Source organism: Haemorhous mexicanus, chromosome 13, assembly GCF_027477595.1.
Source record: "Haemorhous mexicanus isolate bHaeMex1 chromosome 13, bHaeMex1.pri, whole genome shotgun sequence".
In the NCBI taxonomy this organism is placed as follows: Eukaryota; Metazoa; Chordata; class Aves; order Passeriformes; family Fringillidae; genus Haemorhous; species Haemorhous mexicanus.
In genome coordinates this window covers 14,040,449-14,064,751 of record NC_082353.1, presented here as the reverse complement: position 1 = coordinate 14,064,751, position 24,303 = coordinate 14,040,449, and the positions used below count along the sequence as shown (strand labels likewise).

Below are 24,303 nucleotides of genomic sequence, written 5' to 3'. Positions count from 1 at the left end.
TCATTCCTTAATCAAGTATAAAAAGTCTTTAACAAGAATAACAACTTGAACAACTTTTAAAAATGTTTTTCAGAAAATTAGCACGGAATAGTAAATTTTCTTTTGGTGATTGGGTTAAACATTTTTTTGGGGGGAGGAGGGAAATCTGCGCAGTCTTTTTTTGTATGAATAATGAAGAGAGTTTTCCTAAGCATTAAAGAAAAGAGTACTTTAAATGAAAAATTATATGTAAACCATTATTACATTTCATTACCTAAAACCTATTTATCATACATCTCTTGATTTGGCCTGTTGAAACATTCAGTGTTTGTCAAAGTGCTGCAGTGATCTGTAGCCAGGGCTGCAGCAGAACATCTATAAATGTAGTTTTATACACATATATTTTAAGGAAACAAACTCTCTGGGATTCTTTGCTGTTTATGTTTAATAGGTTCACTGTATTTATAATTATTTCAGAACATAGCCCAAATCCCAGAAGTTCACCGTGGGACATGGATTATGAAAGACTGTTGCCCAGTAAGAAAACCCTTCCTGGTACTGTGGGCTCTTACAAACCCTGCAGCCTGTTCAGAAGCAGCTCTCTCTTGAGTTATCACAGGAGGAGTTTGCTAAGTCAGACCCTGGGCCAGAAGCCACAAAAAAAGCACTTGTCCAGTGAAGTATTCCTTAAACCCTTCAGATATATTTTAATAGATAACTTTGGACCTAGCTTGGCCTGGAATCTCTCTTGGTTTTGCAGCTGTGATCAAAATGCCAACCTGCTCAAAACTCACATCAGTGCCCTCAAGGTGATCCAGCACAAGGTGAAGCTGTTCTTGCCATACAAGATGCTCCAGCTCCTCAGGAATGTGGGAGTGTTGTCTCAAGGCCAGCAGCCCAAGACCTTCTCTCTGATCCAGAAGCAAATGATTAAACCAAGAAAAATGCCAATAAAGCCCAAAGAGGAACAAACTGGTAGGTACACAAGGAGGAGATGTGTGTTTGGTATCTCAAACAGTTTCTGGTGCTGGCTGATAGGAATGGCAGGGTAGGTGAGGGTTGGGCATTGCTGGATGCAGCCTGGTGTGGGTGCGTGCTGCGCTGTGCCAGGAACTTAGAGCTCGGGCTGAGAGACAGCTGGGCTCGGCAGGATCAGAGAAGGATGGGCAGGATTGGCAGAGGATGGGCAGGATCAGTGAAGGATGGCCAGGACTGCTGGAGGATGGGCAGGATCAGTGAAGGATGGGCAGGACCCCTGGAGGATGGGCAAGATCAGAGAAGGATGGGCAGGATCAGCGAAGAATGGCCAGGACCCCTGGAGGATGGGCAAGATCAGAGAAGGATGGGCAGGATCAGCGAAGAATGGCCAGGACCCCTGGAGGATGGGCAGGATCAGAGAAGGATGGGCAGGACCCCTGGAGGATGGGCAGGATCAGTGAATGATGGCCAGGACCCCGGAGGATGGGCAGGACCCCTGGAGGATGGGCAGGACCCCTGGAGGATGGGCAGGACCCCGGAGGATGGGCAGGACCCCCGGAGGATGGGCAGGACCCCTGGAGGATGGGCAGGGTCGCTGCGGCCGCGCGGGCTCCGGCCGGGCCGCGGGCAGCGGCTGTGCAAGGGCGCCGCCTCCCGGCCGCCCGCGGCTCTGCAGGGACGGTCGGCTCCCGTGTCCCCCCGTGTGTCCCCTCCGTGTGTCTCGCCCCCGCCTCCGTGTGTCCCCTCTGTGCGCCCCTCCTGTGTCCCTCCGTGTCTGTGTCCCTGGGGGCTCCGGGCTCGCACACTGGGGTCTGAGCTGGCGCTAGCCTTGTAGCGAGTCCCCCGCTGCCGGAGTTATCCCGCGGCGCCTCCAGTACTCCGTGGGAACGGGGTGCTGCCCAGGGAATGCTGCCTCCGTTCCTCTTTCCTTTCTTGAAGGAAACAGGAAACCGCCCAGCGAGGGAGTGTGCCCGGGAAAAAATCAGAGAGGAACCTCCCTGCACTCGTGCGCCAGAGCTGAGTCCCTGGGCAGGGATGTCCGTGCCCTGCCAGTCAATTCCCGCAGGCCGCTCACTCAGATTGGCTTGGTTCTCTGCCCTGGCCTTCCCACGGAAATCTGAGCCATAGATATTTGGTATTGAACGCTCCAGCTGTGTTTGTAGGCAAAGCATCACAAGCACTGTGACGTGCCAAGACACGGGACGGCCGAGGTTGTCTGGTCCCTGGCAACCCATTACAGAAAATGACCCATTTTTGTTTGTTAGGAGGGTAAGCTGCAGTTTATAACCCACAGTAGCACTCGGAGCAGGGCTCGGGTTGGTTATTTTTGTGAGGAAGAGTTACACCAGGCGTATGCTGGAGGCAGTGAGCGTTAGTCATGATTTCTCATTTGCAGGTGTGAGGTTGTTTAGGAGCATTCTCACACTGTGGGTGCATCCTGTCACAGAGGGCTGTGGGGTAAACTTCATCCTGGTGCTGCTGCAGAACAGAAATCAGCTTGAAAAAATGAAATCTAAAGAGCGAAAGAGTTTAGCTGCCAAGCACCACTCTACAGATAGTTAAGGGGGGCTTCTATGTTTACTTTAAAAAGAGACAGCAATTTTTAGAAAACAGGTGATAGGTTCAGTCCCTTTTAGTCTGAAATTTTCTTCCTCAGGCCAGTGAAAACTTAATATGGGGTGAAATGGCACTGAACTCTTTCACCTGAGAGTAGTTCCCTCAAAAAAAAAAAAAAAAAAAAAAAAAAAAAAAAAAAAAATTCTAACTAGTCTATTTCTTCCTCCAAAAGAGAAAATGCCTTTAATGGATTTAAACAGTACTCACACCTTCAAGATTTTGGTTGCTTTTTCAGGAAAAGTCCCAGGTAAGCAGGAGTGACTTTGGCTTTTCTCATTGTTCTGTAAGGCCTGCACAAAGCTTAGCACAAACCAAGTGCTTTCCATTTACCTCAAATATTACTATGTTAGATTAAAATTGTTGATATCTTTTATTTAGCTTGCAAGTTTGTGAAATTTTTTGCGTGAAGTAAATACTTTAAGTAACTATTTTTAATACTTTAAATAACTATGAGATTTCTAGGGCCCTGGCAGATTTAAAAGGCTCAGGTCCTCTTTGCATTTCTATCAACATTCAGTACAGAGAATTTAGTGTATTTTAAGACAAAATGCTCTTATTCGTCTTGCCTTGCCTGAAACTTCCACCAGTAGATAAATTTTTCTTAAAAAACAGAGTGAAGCCTCCGATACTTCTGGTAAGAGCTCTGTGTTCCCATGACCTGCATTCATATGTGTCATATTCAGATAAGGAGGAGGCACAATGCTGACTAATGCTGCTTTTTTGGAAGGAAAATGACAAAAGCTATTTGAGACAGGAATAGAAGTGCCAGCACTAAATGACAGATGAACAGCTGGTAGCAAAGGTGGCAGCTCTAGCATTTCCCTGTATTTATGGAGTATTGAAACAAGGGAGTGTTATCTGGATTTGTTTTTCTGGGCTGGATGCTTATCTTCAGATTCAGAAATTCTCTGGGTCCCAGGACTGGGCATAAGAGAGTGGATGGGTTTTGTTTAGCACAAGTGGAAGTTGCTCCCTCACTGGAGCTGCTGCCTGGAGCATGGGGCATGGCTGTGCCCCTCACCCACCCCCTCTGCTTCCAGTCTGTTCCCATATTTTGCCTGACAGCACTTGCTCCTTATTAACATGACTATAGCGTCTTTGTGCCCTCTGTCAGAAGAAATCCTGCACCAGAATAAATTTCAGAGGTGACAGATTGGAGCAGTTTGACCAGATGATGGCACACAAATGTCTCAGACCGGCAGCACCTGTGGCTCTGCACCTCTTTGGCTTTGGCCCTGGGCAGCAGCAGTGGCTGGAACTTTTGCCTACCCACTTCTGGCTGGTCCTCCCGGGATGTTGGGCTCTGGAGTGGAGAGGAGGGATTACAGCCCTGGGGGAGAGAGGCTGTGGCTGCAGTAAAGCAGATACCTGTGTTTATGTGTCATCCAGAAGCTCAGTTGTGCTGTATTTCAGAGTCTATGAAAAAACGTGATGTTGGGGTTCATGGAAAACAAGCCAGTGTGTGATGGTCAGTGCCAGGTGAGATAGGTGTCAGGTGTGACAAGTGCCATGGCCACTGAGACTGGAACCTTCCAAGCCAGGAAGGCAGTGCCAGCACATGGAGTTTTTGTGTCTGTGTCTTGTCGGAGCAGTTTCCAAGCCTCTTCCTCCCACTGCAGACTGTGAGTACAGGTTGATGGGTGGTGAAGAGGCCAATCCCTCTCTGCTCACTCACTGTCAGGAGAGCTTTTGCAGTTGCTGGGTTACCGCGTCGTCCATAGATCTGCCAGACACAGGACAGCACAGGGGGAAACACCCCCACGGGAAGGTGCCAGAGGGGTCAGCTGCCTCCCAAGATGGGCCAAGGCATGCCAAGCCCCGGTTTAGGACATCGGGAGCTGGGGACTGGTGTTCCTCAGTCCTCTGCCCTTGCAGAGACAGCTGGCACCCAGCCGCATCCTCTGCACGGGGCTGTTGAGCCCCTTCGGGGCTCAGCGGGTCTGCACAGACCCGGGAGGAGCCCGGCAAGGAGCCCGCCGCCCCCGGAGCTGGGGAAAACCTTTCCGTGCGGGCAGCGGGGCATCAGGCGCCGCTCGTAGATATACGTCCAGGCTGGAGGGAACGTCCCCGGCTGGGAGGAGCCAGCGGCTGAGCCGCTGTAAACAGTGCGGGCACCGCCAGCGGCTGGGAGATGGATATAAAAAGGGAGGCGGAGGGGAGGCAGCCGGAGCGGCGGAGCGGGAGCTGCCTGCGCCTGCCTGCCCCTGCCCTGCCTGCCCCGCCCGGTGCGGCAGCTCCGAGAGGCTGCGGGCAGAGTCCACGGTCGGCGCTGTCGGGACAGGTAAGTGTGTGCAGCGAAGTTTGGAACCGCCGGGGCCGCTCGTCGAGCACCGCCGGGTTCGCGCCGCGCCGGCTCCCTCTGTCCGCGCTGCTGCGCTGCTCGCCGCCTCCGGGCTGCGCCGAGAGGGGACGGGGCTTCTGCCTTCGCCGTTGCGTCGTTAAGTGGAGGGGAAAAGTAGAAAAAACCCCAAAACCGAAAAAAGCCCCAACGAAAACAAAAAACATCGAAAGCAAAATGTGCCTTTTGGCGGCTCCGTGCAAAGTCGCGGCGCACGTGTTGCGGCCGGCGGCAGCCCCGGGCTGCAGGTAGCGGCTGTGGGACCGGCCGGGACGCGCCGACCGCGGGGAGCCCCGGGGAGCCGCGGCTCTTCCTGCCCTTCACGCCGGACCCGGAGACGGTCCCGGTGCCGCCGCGGGACGCGTCGTGGAGCAGCGATCGGCCGCAGCATCAGGTCCGTACCGCGCCCTCCGCGCCCCTCGCCCCGCCGGCCCCGCCGCCGCTGCCGCCGCCCGTTTCTTGCAGGACCCTGCCCGGACGCCGCCCCGCACCTCGCCCCGTGGTGACCCCGCTCCGACACCTGCCGGGCCGGCCCGTGGCCCGCCGTGCGCCCCGAGGGCTCCGCCGCCTTCCCTTCCTCGTCATCCGCCACAGAGGTAAGCGGGGCCCCGAGCCCGGGTGCTGCGGGGATGTCCCGGCCGCGCCTGCCGGCACCCCCCGGCCCGGCGGTGCTCGCCCCCAGCCCCTCCGCTCCCCTCGCCCCCCAGGGCAGCTGGTGTTCCCCGACCGCCCCCACGGGCCGCCCATCACGCTGCGGGCCCGGTGTATCCTCATCCGCGACGGCGGGGAGATGGGCATCGGCTCGGAGCGCTGCCCCTGCGGCTCACGGGCCACCGGCTCCCTGTACGGGCTAGCCGCCGAGGGGGCTGCCACGGAGGGCTCCGGGCAGAAGTTCGTGGGCGTGAATTGCGGCGGCATTTCGGCTCCTCCTGGACAGGACGCTGCATCCCGGCCGGCTCCGCCACGGCCAGAGAGGCGCTGGGGCAGCCGCGGGCTCAGCCTGCGCCTCCTGGACGGCGGCACGGGGCGGCTGCTGGCGGGGGCGCTGCCACAGCCTCCTGCGGCCGGGCTCTGCGCTTCCCTGGCCCCGCAGCCCCCGGCAGGGTCGTGCCGGCCGCCCTGGGGGGCTCGGCCGCCCTCAGCCTCACGCCGGAGACGCGGCTGCTGCTGCGGGACCGCCCGGGCAGCAGCGGCCCCGTCCGCCGGCGCTACAGGTGAGGCGGGGGCGGGAGCGGAGCCACCATGGACAGCTCCAGCTCGGCCCGACCCAGGGCGGAGCGGGGCCCGGCCGGGCGGGGGGCGGCGGGTACCCGGGGGGATGCGGAGGGTACCCGGGGGGAATATGCGCCCGGCCACCCGTGCTAGAGGCAGGAGAGCTGGGCCATGCTGCGCGCTCCCTCCTGCCCAAGTTTTCTGCGGGATGGAGGGCTCGGAATGTCACCGGTTTGCTCCTTCCCTGTCTCCTTCAGGCAGTCCTGGGAGCTGTTGGGGATTCTCGGAGGGGATCAGCTTTCCAGAGCAGAAGATAAGCAGGAGTATCACGGGAATGGAACAACAGGGTTAGCTATTGCCCAAAGAGATTTCCCCATGTACGATGGCACCTGTTGTACTGTTACTGCTTTTGGTGGATGGATAAAAGATTCAGTCTTCCCTGAGAATTGCTCATCTCCTGTTGCTTTGCTCTGCTTTTCCTGTGTGCCTGCCGTGAATCTGAAAAGTGTAATGGTAATTGTACCATAGTCTTTGGCTCACGTGGATGTTGACCAAGTTAACAGAAGTACTCTGTCAAAGTAATGTTTTAGCTTTCTACAAAGAGATGGCACTAATATATTTAATGGCTAGAGCACTTCTATCATGCAAAGGGTTATCTAGATCAAAATTAAATCAACATGCTCTTCATCTAATTGCATGATTCTGCCATGTGCAGCTGTGAAAGCAATTGATTGCTTCATTTTTCAGGTGTGCCTCATAGTGGATTTAAAGTGGAAGTGTCCAAAGGAATAATTCTTCACCTGGTGGGTGAGGTTACAAGTTGGTTACCTGGTGACCTGGCATCGTCACTGCCAGCACAGATTATTTTATGCATCAGGCTGAAGAGTTTAATCTCCTTCCTTGCCCAGGGAAAAACAGTTAAGTTAAAACTGATGGTATGAAATATTTTTATCAGGGTACTCATTTGTGGTAAATATTTACATTGTCTTGTCTTTTACATTCTACATTTACTTGTCTTTTAAAGTGGTTTTTGTCCCATAAACACAAGGGCACATATGAGAGCTGAAGGCCCTAATTTTATTTTGGGACTGGAAAGTTTTACCAGAGGCAGCAGTCCTTTGTAGCAGCCTCTGGGGTCAGATACCAACAACTGGCATGTCCCCAGAGTTGGTGATTGCTTAAAGGAAGGGTGTGCACTTGGCCAGAACAATTCAATAATAAAGATGCTGTGTTCATCCTGACTAAAAAGTTTTCTGGTTTCCACAGGCAGCCTACTTTGTTTTCACATTGAAGAAGTCATAGATCATGTTGATATGAGGGCAGAGGTTGGTTTTCTGACCAGAAATATACTTATTCAAGAGGAAATGCTAGACTCCTGTTATGGACAATACCAACACCAGTTTTTCTCTTTTGATGCATTTGGAGGACACTTTAAAGTGAGTGATTTTTAATACATTTGCTTGTAGGTGGTTTCAGATAGTTCCTTCCCTGGTTTGTAAACAAGGGATATAAAGCATCAAGTTACCATTGTGTGTGTGGGAAAAAGTATATTTGTCAATGAAAAAGGGGGGAATATTTTAGCCTGTCTTGCAAAACTAGACTTGCAATGAGACATTTTCCTCTCTATGTCTGCAAAAACATGCCCTCCTAGGGGATTCCCTTCAAGGGGATTCTTTGGCAGCACTGCTGTCAGTAGGGCCCATGCAAAGCCAGCTCATGAGTTGTCACTGAAGGAATTGTGGTTCCTACAGAGCAAACCTGCTGCCTCCCTGGCTCAGAGGAGTGCTGGCTCTCACCCTGCTGTGCTTTGCCTCCTCTCAGCTGTCTCACGTGTCCTGGGTGCAGTCCTGCTCTTGCAGGGGCTTTGTGTAAAATTTCTCCTGCACCAGGTGGTGGAAACTGAGGAGCTGTGCAGGTCTGGGCTGCACTCACTCGACAGTAGAAGCTGCCAGGAAATAGAGCCTGGTGGCAAATGCTCCCCCTCTCTGCAGTTGGCAGGAGCACCGTGTCTGTCACTGCTATTGCTAAACACTGCTCATGCTGCCTGGCAGCTGCTGCTTGGCAGCCCGTGCCCGTAGGTGTGCAGCTGCTGGCACATGGCTCTGCAGGTCCTGAGCTGCTCTGGGTGGAAACAGGGAGCTCACACTTCCTCCTGGGACCACGTTTCACTCTGCAAAAGTATTGCCTAATGAGAGAGGAAAAAAAGCCCAAACCTGTTTTTCTTTTTGTGTATGTGTTTCTATTGTAATGCCTTACCTGGATCTACATTTGTCTCAACAGATCCTAAGGAATTTTAGCTCTGTTCACTTGTCAGGAGCGGAACTAAAAAACATGGGGCAAAAAATCCTGGGCAGTTACCCTGTGCATTTTCACCTGGCTGAGGATGTGGATGAGAGAGGAGGATATGGACATTCCAGTACACCTCAATAACCTGGCTATCACCACTGCTTCTCGGGGTGGAACTCATGGCCTTCTGGTAGGACATGTATTTTATCAGTAACAAGTTCTGTTCTTTGCATAGCCAGGACTAAATAGCAAGAGCCATCTGTGACACAAAGATAAATCAGAATACTGAAATAAGGCATGCTTTTCCCAAGAAATGTCCTGACTTCACCTTTGTTTGAGTTAGTTCTGTTCCTCTGGTAATGCAGCTGTTTGAAATAAATGTCAGGTTCTCAGCACAGCCTAATTAATATGATCAGATCAGATACAGAGTGATCAGATACAGGGAAATCTTTGCCATGGTAATTCTGGACAGTTTGTGATAATGGGAACTTTCATTTAAAATTAAAGCAGTGAAGTATAAATGGAGCTGACTGAAGCAATGGACCTTTAATTTGCAATGACATAAAAAAAGGGAGGGCTTGTTCGGGTCAGGGTAAAATGAAATATATCCCAAAATGTTCATGTGACAAAGGGAATGAAATATGAACAGAACAGACCCAAATGGTCACTTCAGTGCCAGGAAAGTCCTCAGCAACTTGGCTTTGACCTAGATCCTCCCAAGGGCATTCTGAACTTGGGAAAAAAGGTCACAACAAAAGCCATACGTGTCCCCGCTGGAAGAGAGAGATTCCTGTTCCAGTCCCAACGTGTCCAGTTGCTGTGTGCTCTGCAGGACCCTGATGATATTTTGGTGTCTGTGAGCATTTCCTCATTCACTGGGTGGGTGCTCAGGCTGACACTCCCTGACCTCCTGTGTTTTTCCTGACAACTTTTTCTCAGTCCTGTAAGGACTGAGAAAACTGTGAAAGACACAGAATAGAGATGTGAAAGGGTCCCCTGAAAGAATGTATTCAAGAAAATGCAATATAGAACTGTACAACACAGGAGCACTCTTCATGTATCCTAAACTTGATTTATATTGTTCATATCACTTGACTTTTTTGATTGCCTTCCCATATTTGTGATTTTCTCTGTCTGTAGAGCCTAATTCTGTAGACAGAGTCCTTAGGTTGACAGGAGGCTTGTCCAGTTTGTGTGGATGTAGTTTAGCTTTCTTTCTTCTGCTTGGGTATTAAAGCTCTGGAATTGAAGTAATGTGTCTGGGATGAAAAAAAAAAGGCTAATGGTAATAATGGTCCTTAAAAGAATGGTGAATGGTCTTGCTCTTAAACAGGAGGGAGGTACTCAAGGGTTTATCTGCAAGTGTGGGGTGCAATAGAGCAATCAATAATCCAGCCCTGGTCATGTGACCCTGAGTACTTGAATCAGTGAGAAGATTTTATAGTAAAGATTAAATAAGTGATTCTTTGAAAGACTCATGTGTCTTTGATCTGTAGTCATTAAAATGAAGGGTAGTTAAAATGTAAGAAAGAGCTTTGCTTTAAAAGAATTTAAAATAATTTGCTGTTCCAGAGAACAGCATGTGTATCAGAGCAAGGCAGTTAAATAACACAGACAGGCACCTGCTTCAGCATCAGATCATGAAATTCCAGCCTTGAGGCAGAGTAAACCAGAGAGGAGGTTTCCCCCCTCCCACCCCGAGGTTTTAGAGCATGTAATTCTAGATGTACATTGCCAGAGTGGTTTGTGCTCCTCCGTGTGTGGGTCATGCAGAGCTGTCTGCACTCCCCTTCTCCATCTGCTGCTCTGTGCCAGGCTTGTGCTGCTTTGCAAGCCAGCAGCAGCTTGGGTTCCTGGGGAGCTGGGAGCAGGCTGGGCTGTGCCCAGAGCTGGGCACATGTCAGGCGTGTGCAGACTGCTGCAGGCTGTCAGGCCAATGTTACAGGGCAGAGAGGTCACCAATATTGTGTTGCTGAACTATTTATAATTCAGTGTTTAGAGGTGTCTTGATCATCTGCAGTTGGCCACAGCAGCGAGGCTGCAGCTTGTGCTGGGGACAGTGTCTCATGCTGGCACTTACAGTAAAATGCCACTGTGACAGTGCTGCAGGTGGGTGCCTTTCCAGGCTTGGGTTTTCTATCAGTGATATGCTGGAATTGATCAGTTACTGGGGGTTTGTTCTGATGGCATGGACCCTTGTCTCTGAGTGCCAGTGTAAGTGATCTTTAAATCCCATTAGCCCTGGTCACGAGAGTGATCTCTACAGTTTCGTGTGTGTGACTTTCAGGGCTGCCATGCAAGCCTGAAGCTGGGACTGGTCATATTAATTGAAGCTAAGATCTGGTTTTGGATACAAGTCTGGCTTTTCATGCAGCCTCTGAAGCACAATTAGCCAAACTGCAGCTAAATGCAGAAGAACAAAACTCTACAATTGAAGTGCTGTTTAAAACAATGAGCAGTTTGTTGCTGCACTTTTCAGTCCAAAGTTAGTCTTCCATGGCCTCCTTCTGCCCATCATTTGGGGGGGTGGAAGTAGCCAGGCTTACTGATCTGAGCAGGCTGGCAGGCACTCTTGCATTTTTGTCTAAATCCATTTCCTATTTGTGTTTCCAAGCCTCAGCTGGCTGGGAGGGACATGCTCAGTGTCTGCTCTCTGTTACCCTCCCTGTGGCTCACTCCAGGCTGCTGTACCCATGTGTAGGGTACTGGTGGATTTCCAGCACTCAGTCAGGAGGAACTGGGTGCCTGTGTGCCTCATTTTGTTGTGCCCTGTTTTTAACTCTCTTTTGGACACCTCACTGAGGCAGAAACCAGAGCAGCAGATGACAGGTTTGAGGGGTGACTGCCAGGAAAACAATGAAATCCAGCAGATCTATACCTGTGGGGACCACAGTGTTTGTGACTCCAGATGTTATGTACAGTTGCAGCCCATCAAGGGGAAATTGCAGGATATGATTCCACGAAATGGATTCATTTCAAGTATCCCTCTGTATACAAAAATAACCAAGTAGGTTAATATTAGTTAATCTTGCAGTCTTGCACAGCCATAACTGACGTCAACAGGAATTCTGTATGCCTGAAGAGGGAATATAAATGCTGACAGGGATCATTTGAGTACAAAGTTAAGGTTTCTGTAAGATTTAGTAACAAATAGCTGGTATTTTAACTAGCCTGATTTAGTATTTACATTTAAAAGAAGGATTTCTGAATTTATCTTCATAAGACTGTACATCAAAGGAGGCTTGTGCTAAGCCCTTTTGGTCAAATTAGGGTTTAATGCAATATCCCTGAGCATGTCAATTAATATTAAATAGACTGAAATGGTAAAATACCACCTCTACCCAAGATGATCATTACAGGAAAGAAGTGGCCCTGCACCTTCTGAGAATGGAGGAGAAAGAATGTGAATCTCATTAATATAAATTACTTTGCGTGGTGCATTTTAAGGAATATCTTATTTGATTTTGAAAATGTTGCAGTCATAAAAGTTTCTAGATTAACCATGCTGATTTGTGGGTTTATCGTGTGAGACACACTCATCTTTATGCATCTTTATGTAGATATTTACTCCATGACACAGAATCAAATATTCTCCCTGAGAGCTGAGGGTATTTTTAAATCCAGAATTTTGCAATTTTCACTTAATTATGCATGTAATCTTGCTCAGAGTAGTTTTAGATCAGTCCACAGTTTTAGATCAGCCCACAGTGATGCACAGCTCCAGCCAGCTCCAGGACTGATGGAGGCACCTCTCAGGGATAGAGGGTTAGCACTGTTTTTATACATGACCTTTATGACTTGCAGAAGATTTATCCAATGAAATAAGACAACAGATGACAATGCTTTCATAGTTACATCTGGCTTCTGTGTGTACCACTACTGAGCTTCCCTCTGAAGAAAAACTCCTTACTGGGACAAACACCAATATTATATCTCCTTCATCTTCTTCTTGATGGGCCACTTGTGGCTTGCAAGAATATTTGGGTTGTTTTTTCATGCAGAAGCTTCATAAATTCATAGAGAATCCCTAACTCCTGCCATTGCCCCTAAAGTTTCAAAAAACAGACCAGAAGTTTCATTTTTCAGATATTTTCCAAAGCTTCTTAACTTTAAAAAAAAAAAAAAAAATCCCCCAACCCTTGGATTTCCTTCAGCTGCATTGAACAGAGCATGGATTCTGTGTTAATGTTCACATATAATTTACAATAGGTTCAGCATGTGGCTCCGTAAATGACCATGTCTGACATTACTTGATGGTTTATTTTCCTTAAAGAGTGTCATTAAAAGGTTGTATGGAGTTTTAAAGTCAATAGGAGACTTGTGGCTCAAGTCCAGGGCAGTGCTATGAAAATGTATCCCTTCCTGTTTGGTAACTGCTTAGGATCATTTTGATTTTGATTTTTCAGGGCTGTCAGCATGTTCTGGATTGCAAATCCAAACAACAACTTAACAGAGAAAGCAGTGGCTGGTGCTCAGGTAAAACTATTTAATGGCAGAGCTGGGCTTTGCCTCCACTTCCCAAATATTCTACATTTATTTATTGATGTCAGGAGCAGTAAGTTTTTACTAAGACATAGAATTTGGAGATGTGTTTCTGCACCCTTTGTATCTGTTAAGAACAAATATTTGCCTACACTTCTCTACTGATTTCTCTTACAATTATGCCAGGAAATAGTGTGTGATATCTCTTAGAAAATACTGATTTTTATTAGTAGTTAATAGTTAAATGCCCAATACAATTTTATATTTCTATATATGACTACATACTCTCTCCTTATTATTATCTCTTATGTTTACCCAACACATGTTTGTGCTTTATATACCTGTACAGACCAGACTGTTTTCTGATAAACCTGAATTTCACCCACAATAAATGCATTTGATAACCCTTGTGTGTGCCCTGGGATCAGCTGTGCATGCCAAAGGCTGAGCTGGGAGGTGCAGGAGCTGTGGGCTGCCCTGTGTCCCCCAGGGGCCACAGGTTGGACAGGCTCAGGCTGGAAATCTGGCCAGCACAGTGTGCAAAGCCACACTCCAAGGCAGCCTGCATCCTTGATGGCAGTGCCCCATTTCTCACCCCTCCCTCTGTCTTCTAGGATGTTGGTGCCTCTTCCACTGGGTCCTCACCAGGCAGTCTGAGGGAAAATATCCAGAGGGACAGGCTGGACACACCCCCGGGAGTGTTGTACAGCAGAGCCCACTCCAGTTTCAAGGCAAGTGATGGTTTTTGTGTTTCTGTCAATAGAACAGCATGGCACTGACTGTGTGTGCTGCTCTGTGATGCTTGTGGGTGTCTCACATTTTGATAAAGGTCTTTTTAACACTGTATCAAGACACAATCAACTCTTGGGGGCCCTGTTTGTTCTAAATATTGAAGAGGGAGCTGAGGGGAGTAGAGGTCCCATTCCAGGAGCTTCAGTTGGGTGGCTGTGTTAGAGGCAATGTGCCCAGGATGTGAGTGCACCTACTCTAAGTGAGATTTAAGGACAGACAGGCAGGACTCTCAGCACTGCTGTTGACCTCAGTGATGCCAGGATGTAAGGGGATGAGGGAAAGTAATTTGTGCCAACAACTGCTCATCACCTCTGGAAAATGAGACCGAAAATTCAAGGGTAGTTCCAAGAAAAACACTTTCCCCAAATAAACTGTTGACGTGAAAACATAACCTGTAAGACATAAAAAACATTTTAAACTTATTTCTCAATATTCTCAATAGAAACTGGTTTTGTTTGCTGTGCTTTGTGTATTTTACCTCTTGGTCCATGGCAGCTGCTGCTCTAGCCCAAAGCCTGTGTGTTGGCTGCAGCAGCTCGTGTTCTCTTCTGACTGTCGGGGGACTCGTCACTCGTTATTTAAAGCCTTAATTCTCAACAACACTCTTTTTCCAAAAAGTTATCAAGAGCTTGGCAGGGTCCCTTATTGCTTTCTGCGAGGGAGGGAGAGTGGGAGTTCAGAGCCTTGCTTTGGGTCAGAAGAGAGCCCAGGATGCTGATGGATAACACATGGCAGGGCAGGCTCTGTCCTGAATTCAGCGTGCTACATCCTGTGCTAAAGTCCTGCTGAGCAGCGCCGGGAGACACCGAAGGGAAGGGAGAGCCTGGCTGCGGCTGCTCCTGTGCCTGCACGCTCTGGCTGCCCGCATTCATTGATAAAATCTGCGATCTCTGGCCCCTGCTGAGCGATCTGTTAAAGTAATTGGAGGCGTGTGCATTTCCAGGCTGGTTTGTTTATTGGACAAGGAGTAAAGACGACGAGAGCCTGAAGATCCCAGGGAGGATCTCACTGTCCATAATGCCAGGTGAGCACACGCTGCAAGGCTCAGTGTTTTGGATAGTTGTACTGCACCTTGGCTTCTGCATCGCATTTAGCAGATCATTAATGCCTCATTATGGCTGGAGCCTCTGAAAAAAAACACACGCTTTCTCTGATGTGCAGAGGCAACTATTCCATAGCTATGCACTGGATTGTTTGTGTTATTGCTGGCCAAAAAGGACACCCATGCACTTGGGGTTGTGAGGACTAAGCAGTGAAGCATGTGGAAGGGGATCCAGATCCCATTAGTGCATTAGTGGGTTTGTAAATTCTAGTATTTATCGCTAATTGCTTAGAACTTACATCTGAAAGGTGATGTAAGAGGCTGCTGAGACTGCTCTGGGATTACTGAGGAAAATAAGAAGCCTCAAAAGTTTTTGTCAGCTGCCTCTTGCAGGGTGGAAGCAGGTAAATTAAGGCCATTTTCTGCCTCACTGCAGTCCTAGGGGTCTGTGTGAGGAAGTTGAGAGAAATCAGCTGCTGCTCCTGGTCAAGCCTTGGCTTTTTCTCTCCTCCATCACACCCTATCAATAGGATGTTCCCAGGAGGCTGAAAGGAAAGAATGGCTGTCTGTCCCTTGTGACAGCCCTGCCAAGGCCTGGGGCACCAAGGAGACACACGTGCCTTTGTACCTCAGCTGGAAGGAGTAGGAGGTGAGGGTAGACTCAGAAAAATAAATGGTCATTTTTTCCCCAAACACAGCACAAATCTACCATTAACAGCCACTGTGGCAAAAAAAATGGCCTGTGAGCAATTTAGGTGCACCCAGATCCCAGAGAATCCTTTTGCTTTCAGCAGCTTCTCCTTCAGCAGCCACAGAAGCATTTGGGGGTTTGGGCTGTACATGCAAGGAGAGCAGCTCCAATTACTCTGTCAGCTTTGCTGAATGGGATTCCTGGAAGTGGCTAATTGATTTTCCAGCATCAGCAGAGGGATTCTCAATGGGCCCTCTAAGGACATCTACAAAAGGACCTGAGTGACTTGGGAAAAATATTTTCTATGCCTCTAAATAACATTGCAAAAATTAAAGGATAGCTGTGGGCCCATTGGTGTCTAGTGAGAAATCACCTGCTCCTTCACCTGGGCCAGAATTCCATCCTTGTGAGTGTTTCTTGTTTTCTGCTTTACACCAAAGCTCAAAAGTGAAATCAGGCCAATATCCTGACTGATTCAGGGCATATCACCTCTTTAAACCCATCATGCCAATAAATGGAAGACAAAAAAGATCTACTGGGCATTACTGCCTCTGTCTGAAGTTGATTCCTGAGTCCCTTGTGCTGCATTAACTAAGATTCTTTCTTCAGGTTTGGCCCACATCAAGATGCTGATCCTGAAAAGCCACAAGTTCCTGCCATGATTGATGGTCTTATTGCTCTTAAAAAAAATGACCTTAGGGCCTGGGATGGTGACACTGTTTTATAGGGTAGGTTGCTGTTATATCATCCCCCTCCAACAGGCATAAATAGGTCTGTAGGCCAAATTCACTGCAGACATTCCTCATCATTCACACCCTTGTATTTCTTCTGTCCCAGGTTTTCAGACAATGGAATTGGACTCACTCTGGCAAGGTAATTTCTTAAAATGGGTCTTCTCTCTATTTTTCCCCTCAGTGTAACATGCTCAAGAATGGAAACTGAGACACTCCCCTGCTAATTAGTGTAAGACAGGAGAAAATCTTACATTTCCCCTCTGGACCACATCAACTCTTCCCTGGGCAGCCATAAATACAAGGGGCAATTTAGCCTTTCGTTCTCTTTGCCTCAGGATGCCTGGGGAATACATGATAATTGATGAATATTTCCTGCTGAGCAGGAGGTCCTGGACAGGAGGTCCTGATGCTCAAGCACAAAGCTAGCTTGTCACTAACTTGCTGGTTTCTACACATACTTTAGAGCAGGCTCTTATAGAGCTGCATGTACCCTTTTTTCCAAATTAAAGACACAAATTCTACTGAGTCTGGGGTGTAATTAAAAGTGTTAATTAATTGGTGTGCTGTGCTGCATATTTACATGGTGTTTCTTTGCCTGCAGTGATGGGACTTTCCCACCAACAGCTCCAGCCTGGAGGTTACATGTTCCATTTTTGTTGGAGAAAGCAGCAGCTTTGGCTCCCAGGGAGGCCAAAACAGCTACTGGGGAAAGGGGGCAAACAGAGAACACAGAACACTGCCCAGAAACAAGTGAGTTATTCTTCTTCCATTTCTTCTTGGCGTTAGCTTAAGGTAGAAGAAAAGCCCCAGGAATTAATGTGGCTACCAATGAGTAATTTATACCAGGTGCTTAAATCATTGTTCAGGCCAGAAATAATAAGCATCCAAATAAACTTACTCTTCAGGCCAACAGCTTGAGAGCATTCCTGATGGAATGTGTTTGCTTTAGTTTTCTCCTTGGTTTATTAGTCAGTGGAGAATGGGTTAGAGAATCTGACTTATGCCAAATGGCTCTGGTGTGGTGCTTCAGTGGTGCAGCATCAAGGTGCTTGTGTTTAAATCTCCTAGGACATTCCCTGTCCATGGATTCCAGATTTATGATTGGTCTGTCAGGATGGCAAGCTGACAGATACTCAAGGGTTCTTCATGAAAAATCCTCATGAAAGATCAGCCCCCAGAACAATGTTTCACAGATCCTGATGGAGAAAAGTGTAATTGAGAGAAGAAGTTTGCTGTTAGGCGTGATAGGTTTTGAAGTTTTTAGCAGTGGTGAGAGATCTATCCTAGGGCAGGATTTCCAAGCAGAGGTGTGAGTTAGAATTGGTGGCATTGCACCAAATGTTTTTGAAACCCTTTTCTTCTCAGTAATGAAGGTTATTTATAAGTAAGTAACATTTGATATCTTATGCCTGAGCAGACATACACAAAGAAACCTGCACTGGAGAAAGGTTTCACCTTGTACTCAGAACAGCCACAACACAAGTCTTAGGTAGTGCACAATTGCCAGCTGCTGAGGACCTGGTGAGGACCAGGTCTCAGAGGCTGAAGGGTCACACAGAAGATATCAGGAGCCAATAAGCTGCAAAACAATTCTACAGAAATAGCAAATGCACTGAGGAGCAAAGCCATGACCCAGTTTCTGAGATCAGCTGTGAAATTCCTGTTGTGCACAACAGGCACTTCCCTTGAGCTGTGACAACAGAATGGGGCTCTGTATCTCTGCCTTGGCAGAAGCTGGAGAATGCTGAGCAATCCCAGTCCTTGTCCTGGATTCCTGGAGGGTTCATGACCCTGGACACTTGGCTTTGGAAATGATGGATTGCACCTGGCTCTCTCCAGGAATCATGACCTCCTTAGCTTGTTTCAAACAAGGTCCATAGTTGTTGGGATGTCCATGAACTGCAGTAACTTTGGCCTGAGGTTTGGCTTTACCTTGAGGAAAATTTCCATTGCTCTGAGATTGACCAATATCACTCCCTTTGGCAAGGAGAGAGTTTATCTGTCCCCTCTCTGGTACACTTTAGACCAACAACCAGGGGGTATTTCATGAAAGGATGCTGTTGATTGCAGTCACTTGACTGCTCCTTAAAGTAAAAAACATGGTCTCTGTGCATCTTGGTGAGAAGATCTGAATTGCCTTGGATGCTTTATGGAGCTTTGGAACAAGAATAAGGGGTAATTTGCTGTTCCTTCTTCATGTGTTCCCTTGGGGAAATGGGTATAAGATGGTCATGGGGAACATTAATAAGAAAATCAACATGGAACAGGGGAGGGGAGCTTAGAGAAAAAATGTTTGCTCAGTGAAGTGGAAGAGAGTGGAAAATTTCCTCCAGTAAAGGCTGTAGGACTGTCCATGAGAATGGTTTCAGACTGGTGATATCTGTGCACATTGGCAAAGGGTTGATTGTACCTCGAATGGCTGAAAATGCAACTCTTTGATACAGCCACAACATTTGAGGCCAATGAGCCTGCTGAATATGCAGCATTATCTTTTTGAGAGGCAGTTCAGTACTGCAAGACCTTTAGGATCTCAGGTTTTCAAAGTAAAAATGGTCAGATTATTTCTGAAATAATTCTACAAAGCAAATTAAAACAGTGCAGTGTAAGCCTATTACAAAAAAGCCCAAAATAAACAAAAAACCCAAACCCAACCAAACCCTAATGACATGATCTCAATAATTATAATTATTTAATAATTTAATTATTAATAATAATTATTTATTATTTGTATATTTCCAAGAAAATATCAGCTTCTGAAGCTGGTACTTTGCCAGGTATGTTTGTAAGCATTTGCATCCCAGGAATTTTCACTTTGATTCTCCTTTATCATGACTGAATCCAGATGTGCTACATCTGATTTTATACTTGTAGGATCACACACAGTTTATTTTTTTGTTGTTGTTGTTGCTCATTGCTATATGGGGTAATATATCTTTGCCTAGTTAAGACAGAGCCTGTCAACCATTTTAATTAATTTTCCATCTCCAGGCTTCTTAGTTTTATTAGCCATTTTATTAGTTTTTAAAGGATGGCTAAGTACTAATTCCCTAAAGTACAATCATTTTACTGTTGTTCTTTAAGAAGAAATTAAACATTACTGCAAGTTGTACAGTGAGGACAAAACTATTAGTCATGCTGAAGGGTAATTGTGTAATTTATCAGACTAATCAGCAGATTGGTTAGACAACAAAATAATAAAGCCAGTCAGGTCTTGTTTAAATCCAGCATAAAAATAACAGAAGCAGAACAGAAGATTTAAACATTACACTCCATACAAAGGATTCTAAATGTCCATCCATTGACAAAGCTGAATCTCACATATTATCTATGCATTTATCCATTGCAATATTATTGCTGGGCTGGTTTGCTTGTTTTGAGAAGAGTGCTTTCAAAAAGCTTCTTCAAAGCAGTGGAAGCAGCAGTTGGCTGTAGCCCAGCTGAGAGATGACTGATGGCTGTGGTCTCCTGTATCTCTGTCAGTCAGTAGGATCTGGAGAGCTCAAGGAAGATGCCCCAGTCCAGAACCAAGCCATGTCCAAACACTGCTTAAAAAGACCTGACATCTTTTTTTAGTCACAAAACAGCTACCCATTCACCCCTCTGTCCTTCTGAGGCACAGAGTGAGGTGGGGAGCAGGAACAACCACCTGCAACAGGTGCAGGACTCCCAAACTGTCCAGCTCACATCCACTGCTAAATGTCCCTCTGGTCATTTTGTCCCTGCAGCCAGGAGTTTAGGGTGGCTTCCACCCTATCCCACTTCTGCCTGTGCCAACTCTACCACATTTCAGGAATTGCTTCTGCCAAGGAAATCCCAGTGGGCTGTCCTGGGTGGGTTTGTGGTCCCCAGGAGAGCTCACAGGGGCTGCACTGACCCCTGGCTATGGACTAGCAACTCCCATGGGGTTGCAGTCCAGCTTAGCTAAGAGATGGGCACCTCCTCATGTTGACTCTGCTATGTTTAGCCTGTGTTGTTCTAGTGCTGGGCTTCTGTGTCAAAGCACACATTTGCAAACAGCTCGTGATGGGAAAAAGAAAGCAGACAGTCAGTTAAAGTCTGTTATTTCCTGAAATAGAGAGGAGAAAGAAACCAGTCCCAACCCTAAAAAGACTCCTGACCAAAGGGAACTTGGCAGGGTGAGGGTTTGCATCACTCCAGCAGAGGAAAAGCCATGGGGACAGAGACCTTGGGGGGTAAATGAGAGGAGGATTCCTGCTGGATGAAAATGGTTTTATTAAAATGATAGCAGAGATACAGTGAGATGTCTTTTGTTGGCAGCTTGTGCAAGCACTTGAATGTCACAAGAAGTTACAAATTATTACAATGATTTCCAGCACCTTATTGTTTTTTAGTATAGAAAGTGCAGTCATCAGGGCTCCCTGCAGGTGTGTTAGGTGTGCTGCCTTTGGACAGGTTGAGTTTGCACATTCTTAAGAGATTACAAACTCTGTCAGGCTCCAGACAGGTAACTCAAGTATCCTTTATGCTGTGTCACTCAGAGGTGGCCACACCTAGTGAAAAATAGGTGTCTGAACAGTAGTGTGGCATCCAGACATGACCTGTCTCTGCACCCTCTTCCAGCTCCTTCCTAGCTCCATGGGAACAAACCTGAGGAGCAGAATCTTTGCTCCTGTGTGTTCACTTAGGAAAAATTATAAAGAAACCACTGCCATAGCTGTAATTGCAAACTCAGCTGCACTCCTACCCCACAGGGTACCAAAGTAAGGTAACCTTGAGGCTCACACAAGAAGTGACACTGCTCATTAAAATTTCCACTTTTATTCTGACTTTCAGACTTTTTAGAGGAGAATGTTAGACATTAGAATAAAATTAGCACCCAAACTGTCTGATGCTGGATGGAAGCACAGAGTGTTGATCAAATGTAAGATGTATACTGGCTGTGCCTTGGTTTGGTTTGAAGTGCAGCTGGCTTTGTTCTCCTCCCCAGTGCAGTGCCTGTTTTCATATGCAACTCCAGAAGTGCCATCACAGAGTATTTCTAATGGAGTTTTGAGCTGCTGCACGGTGTTTACATTTTTCAAAATCTCATTTTTATACATTAAAATGAAAGGAAAAAACCAACAAGTTTTGGGATCCTCCTAGGCCAAGGCCAAGTAGCCTTTTGAGGAAAAACTTCCTGTGGTGCAGTGAAAAAAGACTTAAAAAAACCTCAGAAATGCACCTTAAATTTCCAAGTGTTTGAGCCTCCTCTAAAGGAGACTGCCTCAAGTATTTTTTCATGAGATTCATACTTAGACAAGAAGGTGACTGAAAATGGTTCTAGGCTTTAATTTCATTTTGAAGGCATAAAGACTTTTATTCTGCAAGTAGTTGTTGCTGCAGGGTTTGGGTTTTTTTAAGGTGATGGACTTCCCATCCAACTCAGAGTCACAATAACCCTCCTATTCTCCTAATCCCTTCTGTTTATTATTGTTAAAATAAAGCCTTTAAAGCCCTTAATAAACTTTCAGCCTAATCCTGCTGACCCTAATTCTTATTCATGTGCACAGTCCAATTAAAGTGAGTTGGGGTAAGTGGAACAAATGACACTCCTTTGGGTTGGCACCATCCCGTGGTTATTTATGCTGTCTGCTTTGATATTCATTGCCAGCAGATTCATTCAGAGTGCTTGACCTGGAGTAATTATTTTCTTGATTACTTCGGAACTTAATCTTCACACCCTGTAATAATTTCATCTGCAGACATTAAAATATTCCATGCTTTTTTTGCTGAACATCTGCAGTTTCCTTGTTTTGATGTATTTTCATATCAGGACAGATATTTTTACTTAGCTGCTGAAGAATCTTGAGAGCAGAGCTATGCACAATGAGGATAATGCTTCTTCCTGTTATTTCTCTTTCCTAAAAAAATAAAAAAAATCATGGGATATATTAGAATTTGCATGAGAGCCAATTCTGAGAATTTAAAACTTTTATAAGTTTAATGGGGGTTTAGGAAGAATAATTAGGAAAAAAATGGCACTGACAGAAGCACTTAAAAGGAACATTGAAAAGATATGAGAAAATTCCCCAAAAACCTAGGTCTTTCTTTCTTTATTAACAGCTGTGATATTCCTCAATAAATTTCATAATCATCCAGTATTTTCCTACACTCTCAGTCATCCTCCATCCTCTTCTTTTGCCACTGTTCAGCTTATTGCTATGTGATTTCAAGCAACACATGATGGTGTGGGTGCACTTCAAAGAACCAAAACTCTAATTTTTGTGGGAATATCTCCTGGGATTAAGAAATGAGAGGGAGAACCAACATGGCTGGCATATTTTCTAAACAGAAGAGGCAAAACAAAACTCTGCTCAGACAATGGAGCTTCCTAGTTCCAACTCCATCACTGCCAAAACAGAATTTTGCAAAGCTGAGTCCTTACTTTGAGCTAAGCAGTGATTTTTCACCTTATTTTCTCCTCTAGGTCGGACTGAAAGTGTTTTTTGGCAGACCAGGCCAGTGGTTTGGAAACAATGACAATGGAAATGTGCATCTTCCATGATGTGGATGGTGGGTGGCAGAGCATCCAGACACCCTCAGAGGCAGAGCAGACCAGTCCCTGCTGCCTCACCCCAGCTCCCTCAGTGTCCCCTGCTGGAATGGGGAGATCTGTCCTGGGAATCTCACAGGTAATGGGGCAGCCCAGCCAGCACCAGATACTCTGCTGAGGGGGGAGGCAGGGAAGCTGCTCAGCACTTCTCACACCAAGGGTGGATGATAGATTTGGTATGATTATGCTGCAAGTTGAAATCCAGTTGGGGGAAAGTTTGGTGTTTTCTTGTTCCAGGCATTTGGAACTTTCATGGGGCTCTAGTGGATTGTTCTGGTGAATCAAGTTTCAGTAATGGAAGATGCTTCTTCTCTGGTACATCCTACCTGTGTTCAGGGTGGCTGAGATGCAAACTCACAGCAATTCCTCATTTCCCAAGCAGAAATCACAGGCTGAGACATGGCCTTAGACCCTGCCAGCAGTGAATGTCACAAACACAGAGAATGTGTGTCTCCTTAAGCTAAAAGAGTTGGATGCATTTCCTTTAGCTGCACAGCAGAGAGCAGGAGCTGCTATTTAAGTATCTAAACCCTGGAATTAAAAACTCTGGTGTGTTTTGGCTGGGCAGAAAAAGGATTGGGCTCCTATGAAACAGACCCTTTAAAGTAGGATTTTGTCCTTGGCACTTTGCTTGGCTCTGTGTCTCTAGAGAAATAATTGTCTCTGCTCTGGCAACATAACAGTTAAATTCAGAGTTGCAAACAAGCAGGCATTTATATTTTTATTTCTATTAATATCCTCCTGGTTATGGCACTCTACATGGTGAGACAGTTTTTCCACCATAGAAAATTTCCTTGGCTAGGTTTAGGCAAGCATAAACATTTACTTCTCTGGGATCCATTACTTACCAGCATTTTTCAAGTAATAAGCATCCAGCAGGATGAGTAAAGGTCATATGAAATGCTTCACTTTATGGGTTTTGGGGAGGGAAATATATGTATGTGCAGGGTAGAAGAAATTGGTCTCGTGCTGCAGGGTTTGATGAATTTGAAGAGGAAAACTGTTAGAATATTTCAACCTCACTCTGATTCTCAGCACCCTTTCTGACTGGTGGCTTGCTTGTCTGCTAAATTCTGAGTGTCATACTTCAGAGCAAAAGCCCAAAAGAATGAATCCAATTATGGAGAAAGATGGTTTGCTTTGATCTTAAAAACTTCATTACAAAATCTGTTTTGCTGTTCCTTTTCATGTAGCTCTGCTAGACAAGAACTTGTATTCTCCCCTAGTGCAAGCAGGTGAAAATATCCTTTCAGCTAAGGAAATAGTGACTCCTGTGCTCCTGCTGAATGGAGCCCAAGACAGTCAGTCTAGGGATGGGCTACTTGGCATGGAAAACTGAGATCCAAGTCCTTCAGCTAACATTGCAGGCAAATCCTTTCTGAGCTAAGTGCCTAGAGTACAGTTAATTCCTTTCTGCTTGGTTTCTTTCAGTCCCATTTCATGCTCCTCTTCTCCTGGATGTAATTTGCCCAGGAAAGGAAACGCCTGGGGAAAAACAATTCCTCTGGCAGTGTTTCTTGATCCAGAAATCCTGGGAATGGGCTTTCCTGGGGGTGTTTTAATCTGGCAGCTCAGGCTGATATTCCCACCCTCTGTGGC

The 24,303-nt window shown here is 46.7% G+C and overlaps 1 protein-coding gene and 1 pseudogene across 2 annotated transcripts in view; both read left to right on the top strand.

The window, feature by feature from the left end:
* The first annotated feature begins 4,715 nt into the window (after positions 1–4,715).
* Positions 4,716–24,303, top strand: part of CEMIP (cell migration inducing hyaluronidase 1) — a 101,840-nt gene continuing 82,252 nt past the window's right edge. For both annotated transcript variants that reach the window (XM_059858502.1, XM_059858500.1), the window contains exon 1: positions 4,716–4,855. The gene's annotated coding sequence lies outside the window, so the exon portion shown is untranslated. The remainder of the gene's footprint in view (positions 4,856–24,303) is intronic.
* Positions 7,438–24,303, top strand: part of LOC132333404 (cell surface hyaluronidase-like) — a 41,027-nt pseudogene continuing 24,161 nt past the window's right edge.